Source organism: Phoca vitulina, unplaced genomic scaffold, assembly GCF_004348235.1.
Source record: "Phoca vitulina isolate PV1807 unplaced genomic scaffold, GSC_HSeal_1.0 scaffold9, whole genome shotgun sequence".
Lineage (NCBI taxonomy): Eukaryota > Metazoa > Chordata > Mammalia > Carnivora > Phocidae > Phoca > Phoca vitulina.
The window spans coordinates 6,762,436-6,781,475 of record NW_022589712.1 but is presented as its reverse complement, the minus strand read 5'-3'; the positions used below and the strand labels follow the sequence as shown (position 1 = coordinate 6,781,475).

The 19,040-nt window shown below is 37.4% G+C and overlaps 1 protein-coding gene across 4 annotated transcripts in view; it reads right to left on the bottom strand.

The window, feature by feature from the left end:
* PRKN (parkin RBR E3 ubiquitin protein ligase) overlaps nucleotides 1-19,040 on the bottom strand; it is a 1,294,051-nt gene that overhangs the window by 624,401 nt on the left and 650,610 nt on the right. The window lies entirely within an intron of this gene.

The window sequence follows — 19,040 nt, the reverse complement described above, 5'->3', positions numbered from 1 at the left end:
CTCCCCACCCCCACCACCATGCAGCCCCAGTCCCAGCAGCAGTGGCAGGTCTCATTTTGCAACCAGACCAGTGTACACATTATTAAAACTGCAAGACACTCCCCCCCCCCACCCCACTCCCCGCCCACGGCCTGGACCAAACGTTGCCCACAACAGGCAAAGAGGGCCTCTGCAGATGACTAGACTGAAGGAAAAAGCAGGCCATGACACAGCAACAAGGCACACCCAGCACACATAGGAGACACCGCCTGAAGCACCAGGTCCTGGGGAACAGGGGACACTGCACTGCAGGGCACAATGACTCTTCCTCCTAAGGCCATTACCTTCAAGAGCAAGAGACATCATGGATTTCCTCGCACACAGAAACAGACACAGAGAGTTGGATAAAATGAAGATACAGAGGAATATGTCCCATATCAAAGAACAGGACAAAACCACAGCAAAGGATCGAAGCAAAATAGATATAAGTAATATGCCAGATAGAGAATTCAAAGTAATGATCATAAAGATACTCACTGGACTTGAGAAAAGAGTCAAAGACATCAGTGAGCTCCTTAACAAAGAGATAGAAAAGAATGAATCAGAGATGAAGAACACAATAAATGAAATTAAAAAGATACTAGATGGAATACATAGCAGGCTAGAGGAAGCAGAGGAATGAATTAAAGACCTAGAAGATAGAGTAATAGAAAATAATGAAACTGAGCAGTTAAGAGACAAAAAAAAAAAAAAATATATATATATATATATATATATATATATAAGTATATATACATGCAAAAGGATGATAGATTTAGATAATCCAATGACTCTGTCAAACTTACAAACATTGGCATTATAGGGATCCAAGAAGGAAAAGAGAGAAAAGGGGGTAGAAAATTTATTTGAAGAAATAATAGCTGAAAAGTTACTGAACGTGGGGAAGAAAACAGATATCCAGACATCCAGACCCAGGAGGCAAACAGAGCCCTTAACAAAATCAACCCAAGGAGGCCCACACCAAGACATAGTAATTAAAATGGCAAAAATTAGTGATAAAGAAAATAAATAAATAAAAGCAGCAAGACAAAAGAAGATAGCTATATACAAGGGAAACCCCATAAGGCTATCAGTGGATTTTTCAGCAGAAACTTTGCAGGCCAGAAGAGTGGTATGATATATTCAAAGTGCTGAAGGGGAAAAAATCTGCAGCCAAGAATTTCTATGTAGGAAAGCTACCATTCAGAATAGAAGGAGAGATGAAAATTTCTCAGACAAACATAAACTAAAGGAGTTCATGACCATTAAAACAGCCCTACAAGGGTGTTATGCTGAGTGAAGTAAGTCAGTCAGAGAAAGACATGTATCACATGACCTCACTGATATGAGGAATTCTTAATCTCAGGAAACAAACTGAGGGTTGCTGGAGTGGTGGGGGGGTGGGAGGGATGGGGTGGCTGGGTGATACACACTGGGGAGGGTATGTGCTATGGGGAGTGCTGTGAATTGTACAAGACCCCTGAATCACAGATCTGTACCTCTGAAACAAATAATACATTATATGTTTAAAAAGAAGAAGAAGAAGAAGAAGAAGAAGAAGAGAGCAGGAGGGGAAGAATGAAGGTGGGGAAATTGGAGGAGGAGACGAACCATGAGAGACAATGGACTCTGAAAAACAGAGGGTTCTAGAGGGGAGGGGGTGGGAGGATGGGTTAGCCTGGTGATGGGTATTAAAGAGGGCACGTTCTGCATGGAGGACTGGGTGTTATATGCAAACAATGAATCATGGAACACTAAAAATAAATAAATAAATAAATAAATAAAACAGCCCTACAAGAAATGTTAAAGGGCACTCTTCGAATGGAAAGGAAAGACCATAAGTAAGAGTATAAAAAACAGGAAACACAAAAGCAGTAAAAATACGTATATCTGTAAAAATTAGTCAAGGGATTCACAAAATAAAAGGATGTAAAATATAACGCTATATACTAAAAACACAGGGAGGAGCAGAGTAAATAACGGTTCAAACTTAAGTGACAATCAACTTAATATAGACTTCTGTACATAGAAGATGTGATAAACAAACTGAATGGTAACCATAAATCAAAAACCAGTAATAGATATGCAAGAAGAAAGAGAAAGGAATCCAAGTATATTACTAAAGAAAGCCTGGAAACCATGAGAGAAAGAGAAGAAAGGATCAGAGAAAAAGTATAAAAATAACCATAAAACAAGTAACAAAATGGCAATAAATATATATCAATTAATAATTACTTTGAATGTAAATGGATTAACTGCTCTGATCAAAAGACATAGGGTGCCAGAGTGCATAAAAAACAAGACCCATCTAAATGCTGCCTACAGGAGACTCATTTCAGACCTAAAGAAACCTGTATATTGAAAGTGAGTGAATGGAGAAACATTTAACATGCAAACAAATGTGAAAAGAAAGCCAGGTAACAATATGTATACTGAAAAAAATAGACTTTAAAAAAAAGACTGTAGACTTTAAAACAAAGACTGTAACATGAGACAAAGAAGGACACTATAAATAAAGAAGACAAACCAACAAGAAGATGTAACAACATGGGTGCACCCAAATACATTACTAACATAAAGGAACTAATCAATAGTAGTACAATAATAGCAGGGGGACTTTAACACTCCACTCACATAAACGGAAATATCATCTAAGCAGAGAATCAACAAGGAAACAGTGGCTTTGAATGACACATTGGAACAGATGGACTTAACAGATATATTCAGAGCATTCCATCCTAAAACAGCAGAAGACACAGTGCACATGGGACATTCTCCAGCATAGATCATATGTTAGGCCACAAACAAGTCTCAACAAATTCAAAAATATCAAAGGCATACCACGAACCTTTTCTGACCACAATACTATGAAACTAGAAATCAACCGCAGGAAAAAATCTCGAAAGAACACAAATACATGGAGGTTAAGTAACATGCTACTAAACAATGAATGGCTTAACCAAGAAATCAAAGAAGAAATAAAAAATTACATGGAGACAATTGAAAATGAAAATATGATCGTCCAAACCCTTGGGATGCAGCAACAGTGATTCTAAGAAGGAAGTTTATAGAAATACAGGCCTACTTCAAGAAGAAAGAAAAAAATCTCAAATAAATGACCTAATCTCTCACCTAAAGGAGCTATAAAAAGAAGAGCAAACAAAATCCAAAACAAGCAGAAGGAAGGAAATAATAAAGATGAGAGCAGAAACAAATGATACAGAAGCTAAACAAACAAACAAAAACAAACAAACAAATAAAACACAATAGAACAGATCAATGAAACTAGGAGCTGGTTCCTTGGAAAGATTAACAAAATTGAAAAACTAATAAAAACTAGACTAATAAAAAAGAGAGAGAGAGAGAGAAAACTCAAGTAAACAAAATCAGAAATGAAAGAAAGGAATAAACAACTGACACCACAGAAATACAAACAATCGTGAGAGAATATATATAAAAAACTTATGTGGCAACAAACTGGACAACCTAGAAAAAAGGGATAAATTCTTAGAAATAAATAACCTAACAAAACTGGAACAGGAAGAAATACAAACCTTGAACAGACTGATAACCAGCAAAGAAACTGATCAGTAATCAAAAAACTCCCCAAAAACAAAAGTCCAGGACCATATGGCTTCACAGATAAATTCTACCAAACATTTAAAGAAGAGTTAATACCTAGTCTCAAACTGTCCCAGAAAATACAAGAGGAAGGAAAACTTTCAAATTCATTCTATGAGGCCAGCATTACCCTGATAACAAAACCAGATAAAGCCACCACAAAAAAAGAGAACTACAGGATAATATCTCTGATAAACATAGAGGCAAATATCTTCAACAAAACAGTAGCAAACTGAATGCAACAGTATAATAATAAGAAAAAAAAATCACCACTATCAGGTGGGATTTATTACCAGGATGCAAGGGTGGTTCAATATTCACAAATCAATCAAGATGATACATCACATCAATAAGAGAAAGGATAAAAAACATATGATCACTTCAATAGATGCAGAAAAATCATTTGGCAAAGTACAACATTCATTTATGATAAAAAAACAAACAAAAACCTCAACAAAATAGGTAAGGGGGTAATATACCTCAGTATAATAAAGGCTTTATATGAAAAACCCACTACAAACATCATACTCAATGGGAAAAATGGAGAACTTTTCCCCTAAGGTCAGGGACAAGATAAGGATGTCCACTCTCACCACTTTTTATTGGAAGTCCTAGCCACAGCAATCGGACAACAAAAAGAAATAAAAGGCATCCAAGGAAGAAGTAAAACTTTCACTATTTGTAGATGATATGATACTATATTTAGAACCTGAGACTCTACCAAAAAACTACAACTGATAAATGAATTCAGTAAAGTCACAGGTTACAAAATCAGTGTACAGAAATCTGTTGCATTTCTATACACTAATAATGAAGCCAAGAAAGAGAAACTAAGAACACAATCCCATTTACAATGACACCAAAAATAATAAAATACCTAGGAATAAAGTTAACCAAAGAGGTGAAAGAGCTGTACTCTGAACATTATAAAACACTGACAAAAAAAATTGAAGATGACACAAACAAATGGAAAGATATTGTATGATTATGAATTGAAAGTAAAAGTATGGCTAAAATGGCTATACTACTCAAAGCAATCTACTCATTTAATGCAATCCTTATCAATAGCATTTTTCACAGAACTAGAACAAACAATCCTAAAATTTGTATGGAACCACAGAAGATCCCAAATAGCCAAAGTGATTTTGAAAAAGAACAAAATTAGAGGTATCACAATCCCAGATATGAAAATATGCTACAAAGCTATAGTAATCAAAACAGTATGGTACTGACACAAAAATACACATAGATTAATGGAACAGAATAGAAAGCCCAGAAATAACTGCACAATTATATGGTCAATTCATCTTTGACCAAGGAAGTAAGAGAATGCAATAGTGAAAAAACAGTCTCTCCAACAAATGGTGTTAGGAAAACTGGACAGCCACATGTAAAAGAAAGAAACCTGACCACTTTCTTACATCTTACACAAAAATAAACTCAAAATGGATTAAGGACCTAAATGTGAGACCTGAAACCATAAAAATCCTAGAAGAGAGCACAGTCAGTAATTTCTTTAACATTGGCTATAGCAACATTTTTCTAGCTATATCTCCTGAGGAAAGAGAAACAAAAGCAAAAATATACTATTGGGACTACATCAAAATAAAAACCCTCTGCTCAGCAAAGGAAACAATCACCAAACTAAAAGGCAACTTACTGAATGGGAGAAGATATTTGCAAGCAACATATCTGATAAAGGGTTAGTATCCTAAATACATAAAGAACTTATACAACTCGGGGCTCCTGGGTGGCTCAGTTGTTAAGCCTCTGCCTTTGGCTCACGTCATGATCCCAGGATTCTGTGATCGAGCCCCGCATCGGGCTCCCTGCTCAGCGGGAAGCCTGCTTCTCCCTCTCCCACTCTGCCTGCTTGTGTTCCCTCTCTTGCTGTCTCTTTCTCTGTCAAGTAAATAAATAAAATCTTAAAAAAAAAAAAAAAAAAAGAACTTATACAACTCAACACCAAAAGAACAAAGAATCCAATTACAAAATAGGCAGAAGACATGAGCAGATACTTATCCAAAGAAGACATGCAGATGATCAACAGACACATGAAAAGATGCCTGACATCATTCATCATCATGGAAATGGAAATCAAAGCTACAATGCAGTATCACCTCACACCTGTCAGAATGGCTAAAATCATCAACACAAGAAACAACAGGTGTTGGGGAGGAGGTGGAGAAAAAGGCACCTTCATGCACTGTTGGTGGGAATGCCAACTGGTACAGCCACTGTGGAAGACAGTAGGGAGGTTCCTCACAAAGTTAAAAATAGAACTACCCTTCCATCCAGTAATCATACTACTGGGTATTTACCCAAAGAATACAAAAACACTAATTCAAAGAGATACATGCACCCCTATGTTTATAACAGCATTATTTACAATAGCCAAAGAGATGGAAGCAGTCCAAGTGGCCATCAATACACAAATGGATAAATAAGAAGTGGTATACATATACAATGGAATATTATTCAGCTGTAAAAAGAATGAAATCTTGCCATTTGCAAGGACATGGATGGAACTAGAGAGTATAATGCTAAGTGAAATAAGTCAGAGAAAGACAAATACCATATGATTTCCCTCATATGTGGAATTTAAGAAACAAAACAAATAAGAAAAGGAAAAACAAAAGAGAGACAAACTAAGAAACAGACTCTTAAGTATAAAGAACAAACTGATGGTTCCCAGAGGGGAGGTGAGTGGGGGGGTGGGATTAAGTGATGGGATTAATGAGTGTATTTACATGGTGAGCACTGAGTAATGTAGAGAACTGTTGATTCACATTGTACACCTGAAACTAATATAATACTGTATGTAACTATACTGGAATTAAAATAAAAATAATTAAAAATATGTGGTATTATCATAATAATCATGCTGGCACATGGTTCTCAAAAAAAATAAAGATCAACAATAATGCTCTTCTAAATCATTATGATGATGTAATATTTTTCCTCCAGATTAGCTGGTAGAAAATTTTATCTATGTTACAATCATGTATTATATAAAATGCAAATTGAGTATATTTTTATTTAAGGAACTACAGATGTTACAGTTAGCTACAAAGTTACTGTCAGAGAAACTTTATTAATTTGAATACTTTATGTTACTTGTATAAATGGCAATCAACTGCATAGGCATTCTGATAAATTGTCTCCAATTCTGGTGGAAAAGGCTGGAACAAAACTATCTTCTGAGATCAAATCTAGTAAGTCAACACATTCTAATAGCAACAACTATGGTCATAATAACTACAATTTATTGATCCCTTGCCATGAGAGGCTCTAGGGTATGCACTTTATACCCTTTATTAGACTTAATCCTTCCAATGACCTGGTCTAAAATGCATTGGCATCTCTGTTTCACAGACAAGGAAACTGACAGCGGTGGAAAGATTTTGTCCAAGGTCACCAGCCTGTAAATATCAGAACAAGAATTCACATCAAGCTTCTCTGACCCCACTGCCCATGAGCTTGACTGCGAGGCTACGTACTAAGTTTAACCTTTTGTAAAAGTGTGACTACTGTCAAAGTAAGCCATGAGATAAAATCATTCGTTACTATGTTGTTAATGGTGACCCGGGAAATACATGCAAAAATCTAAAAGACCAGGGTGTAACCTCAGGTAGACATGATAGGACTAAATTGGGAAGATATATAATTGCATTTTAATTTCTCTGGCATGACTAAGTGGTGTACTTGGTACCTAATAAGTGGGGGAGTTGACTGGAAAGTTCTTGTTACTGTTTATCCAATACTATCCAAGGTAAAGATATACTTCAAATATACAAATCATTCTAGCCCAGGACAAAAGAAGTCTCACAAATCAATATGATTCTACTCTGATGCCTTCACCATCAAACCATTGTCTGATATCTGATTTGAACCCCCTTTCATAAGCATATGGCATACACACACACACACACACACACACACACACACACACATTTATATATCAGAGTGTGCATAGTCTTTTGTATAATTACGTGATCATGCAGAACGCTATGAAAGGTGTTCCAGTTATTTTTATGGCTGTACTACAAACCACCCCAAATATTAGTGGCTTACACATTTAAAAAAAATTTATTTTACATATAAAGCTGCAATTTAATCACTGTTTGGTGGAGCCTGCTTATCTCTGCTCCCTTGTCAACAACTGGGGAGGCTCAAAAGCTGGAATGGTCTGAAGTCCCTCTTGTTCACAAAAATGGCAGTTGAAGATGAGAGGGCTAACCTGCTGGGTGCTGGAACACTTGGTTTCCTTAGTCACCTCTCCTTGTTCCTGTGTGGCCTCCTCTCCTTCTGCTCTCTCATCATTATGGCCTTATGGAATCCAGCCAATTTTCTCTGTTGGCTGAGTGCTCTTAGCATCCATGTCCCAGAAGAGAGAAAGCCAGACAGATGCAGTTTTGCCTTTTGTGACCCAGCCTCAGAACACAGCATCACTTCTACTGGATTCTATCCTTCAGGAACAGATCACCATGGCTGGCCCAGGTCTCAGGGGAGGAGAAGTAGAACCCAATGTGTGATAAGGGGACTGTCAAAGAATCCTCAGACAACCACTCAAGGATGCATAGCTTGTTGATTCTGGGCAAGGCCCAGATAGTTGGGAGCTGCTATGGAGGAGAGGAAGTAAGAAAGATAAGAAAGAGAGAGGGAGAGAGAGAAGGGAGAGGGAGAAGGGAAAAGGAAAAGAAACAGATCTATGGGGGGTAGATGTGAATATTGTGCAGTTGGACATGTTGTCCCTGGAGTATACATTAATGAATTGATGTGGTTCATAAATTTTGTGTGTTGTTTTAGCTCATGATTTGGTCTCTTCAAGATCTGAGTTGCTGAGATTTAGTTCCTAAACCTGCAAATGTTTTTGGCCAGACCCTTGGTGATTCTTAGCAGCTGGAGGTCTTTCTCCTTGACATGTCTTTAGCAGGAGAGCAACATTTGACCGAGAGAGTAATTAATTTTCATTTATTCAGCTAGCCCTAATTATTTCCTCTCCCCTTCTGCCTCTTCTCCTAATAGAGATTGGCCTTCACCATTACAGAGGGCTTTGGTTGTTATTATTGTGCAGTTTTGTTTTCTCTTTTGGAGAGCTACCTGTGATAGCTGACAGAATCCTTGAGAGGTACTCAGTTGTGGTGGTTAGAGAAAACGTGGAAGGACTCAGACTAAATCAGAGTTCTCCATACGAGGTCAGTCCATGATTTCTAAAGAGCCATGTTTTCAACAGTGTGGAATGATGAGTATTAGTGGATTATTAATCCTAACTTATAATAGTCATGACTTTGTAGTGTCCTAACTATTCCTCTGGTCTGGATAACCTTTCTATTATTTGCTCTCTTGGGTTCTGATCATCACAGAGCTCATCTAGTCTCATAACCATGGCTGATAGATCCTGTTGTATACCAGCTTCTTTATAACACTTCTATTGACTCTGCATATTCCTTAAGAGTAAATAGAAGCCATCCCTAAGAAGCTCCTCTAGGCTCAACTCCAATAAAATGTACTTTTGTATTTCTACTGTTATCGAACCATATACCGTAACTGCTGGCCGGCAATGGCCCCCACTATGCATTCTTCTCCATTTATATTTGCTTTTATCTATATGACATAAACATTTCATCATTCAGGTGTGTGACTGAACCACAGTCCTTAGCGGTGAGTGCATTTAAAACATTTCAGCATCCTATCAAGAAAATGTCCAAATTTAAATGCATGCCTTATAATAACTAATACCACTCACTATTAAATACTAAATTAGAATGCATTCTCTAAAGGGTCTTCATATATTGGGCACTGGGCTAAGTGATATGATTTTTAATTGCTTAACATAAAGTCACTTAATGAGATTTATACTTCTTGTGAACATCAGTGTAAGTTTTAATGAAATGTTAGAAGCACATGGAGGATTGGTTCTTTGCTTGATTGGAATAGTTCATTTTTAATAAGACTGGTAAAGGATGACTAAATTAGATAACTCTAAGAAAAAATGACAGCTCTGTGAACTAGAAGAATATAGGCATTTCTGAATAAGATATGAAAATCTACAGATATTGACAGTTATGTGAACTGAACAGAATATCTTTTATTTCTGAAAAACAGGATGCTTTACTGAGTCCTGAATTCCCACATACTCAGTGAAATTTCAAGAGTGATGTACAATCTTTGCTTCACAAATGGAGCCTGGAAATGAACAGAAGTTAATTAACATGCACATAAGAACAGAAGGAGTTACAGATACGCTTCTTAACTCAGTCCACTCCTCAAACTGTTCAGCATAAAGTTCCAGTCAGCTTGATAATCCTTAGGAAGAAATGGCTTCTCAGATAGACTCAAAATTTACTTCATGTAGTAACCTATTGTCTGCCCCCTCTAATATTTTCAAAAGTTAATGGCAAAAAAATAAAATAATAAAGTCCCTGGTTTTCCAGTAAGTTTGAGAAAATGGGAGTGGCAGGAAGAGAAGGGAAGGGAAACCCTTTATATTGGATCATCCACTTCTGGCAATTACAGATAACAGAGAGTTGCCAATAAAGATAGAATTTCAATCAACCACTAAACAGACTCCCACTGAGGAACATACTGGAGAAACGTGAACAGATAAGACAGAAGACAACCATATGGCTGCTCTTAATGACCCAATAAATAGAAGAAAAGCGTGGTGCTTCTAATCGGTTCCAAACTAAAATCTCATTTGTATGTTGTGTTTCTAGTTTTAAGGAAGGCAAAATGCCAATTCTCATTTACCTTTATTCACACGTTCCCAGGGATTCAAGTACAATAAAAAAATTGTATAAAAACTATCTTTTGTTTTCGTTACTATATATATATATATATATATATATATATATATTTGCTTTGTTCCTTACCCCACCATCATGCCAACCAGCTCAACTGCTATTTCAGCCTTCAAAATATCGAAACTTTAACATGGTTAGGTTACTTCTATTATAGTCCTCTACGTGGAGAGCACAGACAAAATAACACACACACAAAGGAAACTGCATTGCCTCCTGTTTCTCAGGCAGCACTAAATTCCAGATGCTTCTCCAAGTCTCCTCCGTCAGCACGACTCTTACAAGAGGGTCCTTCTTGTGGGATGCTATCCTCTGCCCCTCTAGCAGCTCACGCTGGCTCCCCCTGCAGATCTCAGCTCCAGCTTGCCTTCCCCAAGCTGGGCTGCCCTAACTCACAGATTCCGCTCTGTTCCTTGTCCTCGTGGCGTCCTGTGCTTTTCTTTCTCATCTTCCCTGACGACAAGTGCCAGGTCATTGGGGCTGGGAGGAGATCCATGGAAGCAATGTCGGTTTTGCACACACAGAAGAGCCGAGCATACTGTCTAGTAGCTAAGAGTCATTCATAGAACAAATGGTCCTCCATTTTCTATCCCTTTATTCCCATCATTTTCTCTACCTCAGGAAACTCTCAACCTTGCCAACATCACCGCCTGTGAAAATTGCACCACCCCTCCCTCAGGGGCCACCTCCCCCAGAAAGCCTTTTCTTTGGTCATCTCTGTGGAGGAAATTTCTCTTCTCTGTACTTTAACAAGCATTTTTGGTGCTTGCTTCATGGCATTCATATACCAATTTGTCCTATTTCCTCTGTTTACTCACAAAGGGAAGACTTTCATTTTTTAGGTAAAGTCTTTTTACAGTCTTTCATATCCATCTTTAACAATATTTAGTTCACGGTAAAAAGCTCCATTTCTCTGCACTTCTGATTCCACCCTGAAATTTTTCCCAAACTGCAAGAGCAGCCAACGGAATATTCGCTTTTCTATTCCTCGTGCCCGGCATAGAAGACATGCTCAGTAAGGTTTTTATTTTTTTCTGTTGAATCCGAATTGCAGTCATTTCTATAAGGTCTTATTTCTGCAACTAGATTCCCAGCTCCTAAAGGCTAGTCTTTATTTTCTGCATAGTGACTAACACAACAAATAAGTACGCATTATAAAAATGACTATATTTCTTTCAATGGAAAGACACACATTTTAAAAATTATATTTTGCTTCCCAATCTTTAAACATAAAAGTGTTCTCTTTATCTCATAAAAACACTCATGTTTATTTTTGCGAATTCTGAGGATTGAGGGGGGTGATAATTATTACCCACTTTAGGAAATTCAGACCTGAGGATCCCAAATTATGTTTGTTTCCAAGAAATAGTAGTGAAAATAAATGTTTCACTACATGTGGTCAATAGCACATGGGATTCTTCTCAGTTTTGATTTCATCCTCCATGTTTATATTTTCCATCCTAAATCTCAAGTTTGGGAAATGGGCTTTAAGTATTTTTTTTTGCAGCATATATCTTAAAAACTAAATTTTGTCATGGCCCTTGATAACTTTTTGAGCGCTAGCTTGACCTGAGTAAGAGAGATGATGGTTTCTTAATGACCTCCATCACGGCATGATGAAGTGTGGGTCTCTGAGAGCCATCAATCACCTGCCTGAAGGATCAAGAGAGCTATTTGCCAGCCGAGAAGCAGTCCTCATTCCCCTGCCCTATCACTCACACATCTTCCTTCTATTCTTCTCACTCCATTAGCTGCCTGCGTATCTGCACAGAGGTGATCACAGAGTGACCTTCAGTCCCTAACCCCTGCTATTTCTAGTTAGGTCTCATCTACCATCCTAGTTGAAAAGTTCGATGATGTTTACAGTGGTATCTATTTAATCTTTCTTCACTCCAGTTCTCAGAATTTCATTTATAAATCTATCTGAAATTATCTTATTACACCTCTTGCTATCTTTCCTGGCAGATCAATATACCGTCTCCCCAATCTAAAACCTAGTGGTCTAGAAATGCACCTTTTTCTGATTAATCATAATAAATTTCTTTGTTGTTTCTTTGTTGACTTGGGCCCTCGTCTAAAGCCATAACACAATCTTCAGTGCAGCCTCTTACTAACATATGTGGCTTTGGAATCGTTCTGTGGAAAGATGAAAAATTAAGTAACTTTTGAAGCCTCTGGAGATAATAAGCAGATTTTAAATTGCTCATCTTATGCAGTGTAGTGATAAGATGCATGATTTTCTTCTATTGTATACAAAATGAGATACAAATTATAACACAGAGAATCACGGGTCCTCAAGTGAAAAAAACTACTGACAATTCACAGAGAACAGGAGTTTCCTGGAATTGAGGAGGCAAGGAATTATTTCTAATATTTAAAAATATATGTTATAGAAACTGGACATTTGCTTGAACAAAGACATCATCAACTAAACCAAGGTCATATGTGTGGAAACTTGGTGTGGATACCGGTTATCTTGTGTATATAGGAATTCTGATGCACATGCACTAATTTCTGGTCCCTGGTTCTATTTCCTTGGAGATTTGTTTCATGGAACAGCATACAAGAGTCTTTTACAATTACATGGAGATGGCTGTTGATACAATTTTCCACTAAGTTATCAAAGAGTCGAGACAAAAAGGAGGGTTATATCACAGAAAAAACAGTTCAGTTGAATTGAGTGTTGGCTTCTAAGCCACCCAAGTACCCCTAGGTTCTTAAAAACAACCTCAATTTCTTTAGTGCTTTTAAAAACTGACACTTTTTTCATAATAGACTAATTTATTTTTACATATAAACATTTTAAATTTTCATTTAAATTTGCAAAACCTTCGCTGACTCTAATAAAAATATCTATCTTCTAATTCCTACCTTACTTTTTAAAAACGACACTTTTTGTTCTCAAGTGGTAAAAACTTAGTTTAGAAGTGAACTGTCCTTGAGTCTGAATAGTCGATCGGTTTTTGAAAAATGCTCTAAGAAGTTTCTAGTTTGTCACCCAAATTGCATGTCAGACAACAAAGATCACTTTGTCACGCTTAGATACCATTCAATCATAATCTGAGTTTGACTTCAAAGCTTTCACAATTCAATTTTACTTAGAATTAAGAAAACATGACTGCTGAGAATAGTGAAAGGACAGGGAGACCATTTCTCTTCGACCAAACATCAGGGCAGAATGAGCAGGGACCATACGCCTTCTCCTCTTTTTCCTCTGCTTTTATTCTTTTCCCTCCACACTTAAGTGCCCAGCTGCCCTTTGGGATGGAAGCCACGAGGGCTGGGGTTGTTTACGTATTTGGAAATGTCTGTGCCCCTGTTGGCTAGTGCGTTGTGTAGACGGGCTTAGCCACACAAGGTTGCAGAGCCTGAAGCAACTTTTATGTCTTGCATATAAACAGACTTTTGTGACTATCTCAGGGATACCTGGTCAACCTGAGATCTTTTCTTAAAAACAAAACAGAGCCATCTTTTCATTATTATTAGATACTGGAAAAAATAAGAACATATAGTCTACACCAGGAAACCATCCTGAGAAATCTTGAGTCTCATTTTGTGAGCTTCTAATCAAGTCTAAAACAACAATAGAAACAACCAAAAGAAACACAGATCCCTTTGAGGAGAGTGATTTGATTAAACTAAAACATTAATTAGAAACTTTTTGGACATAAGCTACTATACAAATGCTCTCTCTACAAAAATTGTTCAGTATTAGGTGACTTTTATTATTCATTTCATTTTAGTCAACATCTCCCCAGAAGATGAAATCAGAGATACAGACTCTGAATATTAACTTCTATTCAAACTAATGTTTCAGTTGACATACACTGAGCTCAACTGGGGGAAAATATAAGAAATAAATTGCATGTTGAATAAGATGGAAGCTCTCCATTTATTACACTGAGTTTAATAATTATGCTATTTATTATAGTTTAGGGGATAGTTTTTAGTATCTAATTTCATTCAAGCTATTTTAAGAGGTCTTTCTAAACTGTTTCTGATAAAAAGAGTTCCATGTAAAAGAGTTTAACGCCTATCAAAGTCAAATAATTTTAAACATAAAATACATTACTTTACATGGGATTTCAGGTAAGTATTAGTACTCAAAAACATAGAATATAATGTATTTATAGGCTGTTAAGTAGTAAAATAACACTCCTTAACAAGAACAAAAATATTGACCGTGGTCCATTTATCACTTTGAAGATTGCTATGAACTGAATGTTTGTGTCCCCCCCAAACTGATATATGGAAGCCTAATCCCCATTGTGATGGTATTTGGAGGTGGGTTCTTCAGAAGGTGATTAGAGCATAAGAGCAGAGAGCTCATGAATGGAATTAGTACTTTTATAAAAGATATCTCAGAAATACCCCTTGTCCCTTCTACCATGTCATAGCATCTGTCAATCAGGAAGTAGGCCCTTGATCTTGAACTTCCTAGCCTCCAGAACTGTGAGAAATAAATGTTTGTTTTTTTATAAGCCACCGTGTTTATGGTATTTTTGTTATAGTAGCCTGAACGAACTAGGACAAAGCCATGATTTAATTCTTTTCCTTGTCATCTAAGGCACTATCCCCTTCACCTAAACCCTGCTGTCCAATTATAAGGTGTGAGGGAAAAGGCAACACTCTCACAGCTGGCTTAGAAACCCTTCATTACCACAAAAGCACTACTAAGTCAGAGGTTTCCACAGGGGAGTGTTTGATGAACAGGGGATACTTGCTTTAAAGTTATAATTTGGAACTCAGAAATAACACCCGGAGAGTAGGACTTCTGGGCATGCCTTAGCCTATGTGTGCAACTAAGTAAATCACATAACCCCAGCGCATGGACAAACACAAATATCTTGGTTGCTTAAGGAATCATACATAAAACATAAAAAAGATTTATAAAGAAAATTTAAGGTCTTATGTCATATCCAAAGTTGATTTAATTTCACTAATGGAGAAAATCCTAAGTGATTTTTGTCCCTCTTTAAATCAGAAGCATATATACCCTCTGAGCTGACTAGAATTCTTTTTATAAAAAGGTAAGACGCCTTTCAGAACTAATGCTATGCTCCTTCTTTAGGTAACAGCGATTAGTGTAAAACTGAATTAGGTACAGATTTCTCTGTCTAAAGTGTAGCTAGGGTCAAGTTTATATTTGTACTCTTAAAAACCAAGGTTAGATTTCACTGTATTTAAAATTATCTAAATAGATTATCTTTAAGTGTATAAATATTAATTATGAATATATTAGTGACCCTGCTCTTTTGAATTTTAAGTATATGGATATTTTCCTCAAGTGATAGAAATTTAACTTTTTAATGAGAATATAGTATATAGTGCATGAAATACTGTCAAAAACCTAAAATACCCTGCAAATTTAAATATGATAAACTACTTAAAAATGCCTATCTTCTCACCTCCTTAAGAAATAAACACCACACACAATGTTTTAGAAAACACAGGAGTCAATGTTTATATTTAGCTGCACTATAAAAATGTAATTCACAAAAAAAATCTTTTAAGATAAGAAAGAGAAAGAATGAATTAAATTTCTCACACTGAGAGCGCCGCCAGCCACTGGTTACAAAAAAGTGTGCCTGCCTTCAATTCCTTCATTTAGTGTTCACTAAAAATGAGAGAAAAATAGTTGGATATGACAGTTTCCTTTTCTACCTTTTAAACATTATATTTAAATAATTTTATTCTCTCTTCTTTTATAAAATAAGCACTGATGGTCCTAAATACTCCCTTTAAATTCTAATTTAACAACATCCCCAAAGATTTGATATGTGGTGTATTCTCATTGTTGTTTGGTTTCATATTTCCATTTGGATTTTTACTGGCTACGTTAATTGAATTTCCATGTTTCAGAGACTTTTATGGTTATGCTTTTGTAAGTGTTATTTAAATGCCTTAATGCCCCAAAACATGATCAATTGTTGAAATGTTCCATATATGCTTAAAAAAGGAGGCACCTCCAGGTGTTGGGTGCAGCATTCACGATGCAACCCTGGTCACTGGTTGTACTGATTTGCCAAATACTTCCTGATTACGCTGCTGGAGCTCCCAGCCCCTCAGAGGTCAATGTTACTATCTCCTGCCCTCGTGCCAGATTTATCCATATACTTAATTAATCCTGAGAATTTGTCCTTAATACATTTTGGGTTTGATCATGTTACTAAGATCATACAATTTTTAAAATGCTATATCTTTCTGAGTTATTGAACCTTTTAACAAAATCTATTTTTAATAACGCTTTTCAAAAAAATCTTTAATAATGTACTTTGGCTTTTGGGGTAATCTTAACCTACAATCTCATATGTTGTTTGTTAATTTGTTCAGAATGTATTTGTTCCCCCTTGATCTGCATCTGTATCACCTCCACCGGGCCAGGGGGCCCATGTCCTAACTGCTGTGATTTTTGGCAATGAAGAGCTCACATGGGGCACCATGGGTGGCTCAGTCCTTAAGCGTCTGCCTTCGGCTCAGGTCAGGATCCCAGGATCCTGGGATCGAGCCCCGCATCGGGCTCCCTGCTCCGCGGGAAGCCTGCTTCTCCCTCTCCCACTCCCCCTGCTTGTGTTCCCTCTCTCGCTGTGTCTCTCTCTGTCAAATAAATAAATAACATGTTCTATAAAAAAGGATATAAAGTATAATAACATATACCTAAAACATGGGAAGGAGAGGAGAAAAGAATAGGTTCAAAGGTAAACCACCATCAGCTTAACACAGGCTACTATATGCAGAAGAGTTTAGACACAAACCTGATGGTAACCATGTATCAAAAAAACCACTAATAAATATGCAAAGAATAAAGAGAAAGAAATCCAAATATATCACAAAAGAAAATCAGCAAAACATGAAAGACAAGAAAGAATCAGAGAAAATCTTCAAAACCACCACAAAACAAGGATTAAAATGGCAATAAATACATATCTATCAATGATTACTTTGAATGTAAATGGACTAAACTCTCCAATCAAAGACATAAGGAGACAGAATGGATTAAAAGAAAAATAAAAAACAAACAAACAAAAAAAAACAAGAGCCATCTATATGTGTTTTGTTTTGTTTTTTTTTTAAGTCTGTAGTTGACGGCTGTGATGATTTCAGTTGGCTTGTGAATCACCTTATCCTGGACCCACTTCCTCAGTATGCCCCGCACCATGCAATCACAAGTCACATTGCCACACTGGTGTCCTGTTGGGGTGGGCTGCAAATAGAAATGGATGGCTGCCAGCTGCAGGGGGTGGTCCTCAGGGCCAGCAGCACACAGCTCAAGGCACCATGGAGTGGGCTCATTTGCCTGGCTCCTCAGGGGGCCCCCGAAACACACTGAAGGGCTCTGTGGACAGAACTTCTTGTCTGGAATTCAAAGTTAATTCTAAGTCCAGACCTCAGTCTGGGCTGGGGACAATGTCCGCAACCCTAGAGTGGTCTGGGAGGGTGGGTAGGGACTTTCTCCCTCTCGGGGAGTGTGAATTTGCCTGGGATGTGGTCCATCGTGAGACCTTAGGCGGCGGCCAGCAGAGCAGTGCACATGGGTGAGGAACACCGACCAGGGGATCAGAGTGAGCCAGGGACCAGCACAGACCGCCTCTCCGGGAAGCTAGCGCCTTCCTCTCCAGCGGATCCCACGAGGGTATCATGTTTTATGGGTACTAGCTCTATGTAGGATTCTGTGGTTTCATCTGCCACCTTGAGGAAGCCATGAACTCAGCTGCAGCCTCCCATGGACACCTGCCCACCTGAGGCTCCAGCCCCCAGTGACCAGTCGTTGCTGCCAAAGTGGTGGCTCGCTTCAGCTGACACAGTCTCCCCTCTGGGGTCCAGCTTTCTCCTGGTTTTGACGAATATACTCTTCCTTATTATGTTGTCAGCACAGCCATTCTTTTAAAAGTACATGTTTGTAATTTAATCCAGTATTTTTATATGGTGGGTACTGAAAGGATTTTGAAGGATATCAGATCACCCTGCTGTCAGATACAGAGCTGCGATATAACTTAATTTACGCTGAATTCCATGTACTGCTACCTCAGGTAAGTAGAATATGCAACAAGCAAAGGAAAGGATTCTCAGTCCCACTCAACAGTTTCCCCCTTTGACTGATTTGCAGCTAAATCTTTAAAGATGCAAAAGTGTCTATTCTACTGTGACTGAATCCTGCCAATTAATATCAAGTCTGGGAGAGGCAGTCAGACTATCAGGAATTGAAGTAGGTTTTCAAAGGACCTCACATGATTGTAAAAATGATACAGAGACCACAGTGTTACACATAACAGATGATGCATGTGTGTGTAGATGGGTGAATGAATCGATGGATGGAGATATAATTATTATTACATATAATTGTAATTAAGAGATATTATACACTATAATATATACATACTGCACTTGTATGCATACATGGGTGGGTATGTAATTATACTGAAGAATTGTACCCCATAAATATATTCACTTTCCTTTCATCTCAGTAGCAAAGTTACAAGGCTATATTATGCCTGGATATATGTGACTGACAAACAAGTCATTATTTTTCTTCAGGATTTGCATTAATAAAAATCTGCTCATGGTCCTCGCCCCCGTTTGATGGAAAATGATTGCTAG